Source organism: Hevea brasiliensis, chromosome 12 (genome assembly GCF_030052815.1).
Source record: "Hevea brasiliensis isolate MT/VB/25A 57/8 chromosome 12, ASM3005281v1, whole genome shotgun sequence".
Taxonomy (NCBI): domain Eukaryota; kingdom Viridiplantae; phylum Streptophyta; class Magnoliopsida; order Malpighiales; family Euphorbiaceae; genus Hevea; species Hevea brasiliensis.
The window spans coordinates 45296954-45300855 of NC_079504.1; the positions used below are offsets into that span (position 1 = coordinate 45296954).

Consider the following 3902-nt stretch of genomic DNA (forward strand, 5'->3'; position numbering starts at 1 on the left):
CAAGAATAAGTACACTAACATTTTGATACACTGCAGTGTGTTTGGCACCTTTGGGATGCGTCTTAGGACACCAGATGTTGTCCCTCTAGCTTGTCCACACCAAGATCACCTATGGCAGCCCTTGAACAGCTTCTAAAGCTTTTTCTATGAATTAGAAAATCAGGTTTTACCTTTTGAGAGATTACAGATGTAAACCGGATGCTAGAAATAATTTCTAGTATTTTTAATTCAAGAGATTGTTTGCTAATCTCTTTGAATTGATGAGATGTCACGACCCAACCTATGGGCCGGACCGGCACTAGGACCTGGGCCAGCCTAAAGCCCCCGAGGCCCGTAGTAAGCCTAACTGTTCATTAACCCAACTCTAAGGCCCATTTGGGCCCAATATCAAGAAAACAAATGGACAGAGTCCGGCCATAAAATGGACTTACCAACGGGGAGTTTTCGACTCACCCGACCTGTAAACACAATATATAGTCAATTGGGGAGCTCAGCTCACCCTCCACATACTCATCAACATAATAATAAATGGGAGCTCAGCTCCCTCATCCAATCCATCAAACATGCATAGCATATTAAGTTTACAGGTCCCAAAATAATAATTTAGTTTACAGACCCAAATCAAATAACATTTCTAACACATGCGGAAATTCTAAGATTTAACAAGTTTATACAAACAGTAATAATTGACCTGCGAGGGAGAAAAGCAGGTTAACCAAAATAAAATCCTCCTGTAGCCTGAAAAAAATATTGAACAGGAGTGAGCGTTCGACTCAGAGAGTAAAATATCAATTTTAACCATAATCTCTATAACTATCTAGAACTAATGCACCCTGTAGAGTGAAATGCAACATCAACAACATTTTCACATCATAACATCAAAAAGGTAATTTGGAGCACTCACACACCCTGTAGTATCAATCATAACATATGGGAGCTGATCCCCTATACAGCTCTCTCTTAAATCCAACCCGGTGCCTGAATTACTCAAGCTCGGACTTCCACTTAATAACCAAATCGAGGGTCCCAAATAATTACTCAAGCCGTGACTACCCTCGAAGGATCGGGTCCCAAGAATTACTCAAGCCGTGGATCGCCTGGCCCTATCCATAGTCCACACCACATCACACGCACGCCAACGCACGCACACTGCTCCAAATTACCACAACAACATTCATGGCACATTAACAGTTATGAATGCAACATAATTCGTGCCTAGAGTTTAACTAAATAAATATATGCATATAAGTGATGCATGGGCATGCTGAACATATAATAATATCGAAATTACAATTAAAATTAATATTTTACTCACAGACTTGACGACAAATTACTGTGGCGGCTGGGCGGAGGAAGAAGGCTGTCCCGGCTCACCTGACAATCATATTACATTTATTTAATACAATCTGACTCAATACAAACAAAGAAAAGACCAATTACGTCCTAAGTCGTGCCGAAAATCCGGCAGAGTCTCCCCTATACCTAGGACCTACCCAACCTGAAAAAAAAGGCTAAAAACGCACTTCTATATTCACAATCCATATATCAACAGTTCAATCATATCACACAGCCCCTCCTGGGCCCATCAAATCAATCACCCATCACAATACACAAAATTTCAATTTAATCCCTTATTATTGATCATTTTTGCAAAAACTGCTCAAACAAGCTCTAAAATTTATAAAACTTTGCCCCGCGGTCCTTAGCAATATTACTAAGCTATTGCAAAAAGAATCGTAATTTTCTAAGCTACCACGAATATTTTATGGATTTTTAATCCTATTTAAACACTAGAAAATTACGAAAAAGCAAGGTTCGGGTTTACCTTTGCCGATTCCGACTTCGGGAACGCGCTCGGGACGTCTGACAATGGGGGGCTAGCCAAAACCTCGGTCCAATTCGGGGACTTTTCCGGTAACGGGTCTGTCTGGCCCGAAATTTGCAGACCCGGTCAACTGTCGAATTTCCGCGAATCGAGGATACCTACACGAAGCCCATAACACGGGGGTTAGTACATAAATTTTTCAGAATTTTCTAAGCTCATTTACTGCTCGAAAATACACTGCGAAGTTCCGTGGGACCCACCGAAAAACGGTGTCGGAAAAATTCAAAATTTATGTCGTTGCGAAGCTCTCGACGAATGGAGCGTGCTGGTGGCCTCGGTTTCCTCGTGGGATTCACGATTTTCGAGAAATCTAGCCCAAAAGTCGAAATGGGCTAAAATCTTCCCGAGCAAAAATCGGACAATCCGCTCGATGGATTTCGGCGTTCTTGGTGTCTATGGAAAGCTCTCGCCGAGTAGATGATTTTGGACACAAGACCCGGTCCAATTGGTGGCCGGATTTGGCCGGGGAAGTCGAAGCGGCGCGCGCGCGCGCAGGGGGGAGATCGCGCGCGTTTCCTGCTCGCGGCCGTACCGGGCCGGGACTACCGGGAGGGGGCGCCGCGAGGAGGACGCAGGGAGGCGGTGGCAGGGGAGGGGTGGAGAGAGTATAGAGATAGAGAAGGGGAGAGGGACGCGCGCGCGAGGAAAGAAAAAGGAAGAAGGAAAAGGGCTGGTCCGATTCGACCGGTCCGATCCGTCCGGCTCGATTCGCCGCTCGATTCGGAAATACAAAATTTTAAATTTTTACTCGCCTGGACCAAAACGAGGTCCAAAATTCAAAAATTCCGTAAAACTCGTAAAAATACGTAGACTCCAAATATATTTTTAGTTTTACCACGTGGTCTTTAAATTAATTTTTAAAATCATCAAAGTTTATATTTTCGGAAAATCGAACCCGATTTTTAAAATCCGAAAAATCTCAAAAAAATTCCTAAAATTTAAATAAAATTAAAATATCAAAAATACTCATAAATAATAAAATTTGGGGTGTTACATTCTTCCCCCCTTACAGAAAATTCGTCCTCGAATTTTTACACAAGGCAGAATAAAACACATGATTATGCATTGAACAAGTAAGGGTACTTGCTACGCATGTCCCGCTCTGACTCCCAGGTGCACTCTTCCACTGACTGACTCCTCCACAAAACCTTAACCATAGGGATCTGTTTGGATCTCAGCTGTCTCACTTGGTAGTCCACTATGGCTACAGGCTGCTCCTCAAATGTCAAGTTCTCTTTTAGCTCTATCACATCCGGCTGCATTACATGAGAAGGATCAGGAATGTATTTCCTGAGCATGGAGATGTGAAACACGGGATGAACGTGAGAAAGTTTGGGTGGTAGCTCCAACCGTGAGCAATCGCTCGGCTCTATCGGTAACCTCAAAGGTCCGATATACCGAGGTGCCAACTTGCCCTTCTTTCCAAATCTCATGACTCCTTCATTGGAGAAACCTTCAGAATACATAGTCGCCATTGCAAACTCCACATCCCTCCGTCTGGGTGCATAACTCTTACGCCTCTTGAAAATTTGTCCTCGATCGTTCCGATTAAAGGAACTACCTCTGAAGTGTACTGCACTAGGTCTACATCATGCACTTTCGCTTCCCACATTTCTGTCCAACACAGAGGAGACCTACACTTCCTTCCATATAATGCCTCAAAGGGTGCCAACCATATGCTGGAGTGATAACTGTAGTTGTCGGCAAACTCCACGAGTTAGTCGCTCATCCCACTGACCTCCAAAATCCAAGACACTCATGCGAAGCATGTCTTCCAGTGTTTGGATCGTCCTTTCGGACTGTCCGTCTGTCTGAGGGTGGAAGGCTGTACTGAAGTTCAACTGTGTGCCAAGTGCCTCCTGCAACTTTCTCCAAAACCGAGAAGTGAATAGGGGCCCTCTTTCCGATATTATGGAAGCCGGAACTCCATGCAATCGACTATTTCTCGTATGTAGTGCCGGGCATTCTGTGCGACAGAGTATGTAGTGTTTTGAGGTATTTAGTGAGCTGATTTGGT

General features: G+C 43.8%; 1 long non-coding RNA gene across 2 annotated transcripts; it reads right to left on the minus strand.

Annotated features, from left to right (window-relative positions):
* Nucleotides 1–418: 418 nt before the first annotated feature.
* Nucleotides 419–2370, minus strand: LOC131171261 (uncharacterized). Of its 2 annotated transcripts, XR_009141831.1 has the most exons (4): nucleotides 2086–2370; nucleotides 1826–1983; nucleotides 1316–1374; nucleotides 419–738 (listed from the first exon to the last, which is right to left on the minus strand). It is a non-coding gene; the product is annotated as an uncharacterized LOC131171261 (long non-coding RNA). The 2 variants fall into 2 exon arrangements; XR_009141830.1 differs by lacking the exon at nucleotides 419–738 and having other exon boundaries at nucleotides 1113–1374.
* Nucleotides 2371–3902: the final 1532 nt, after the last annotated feature.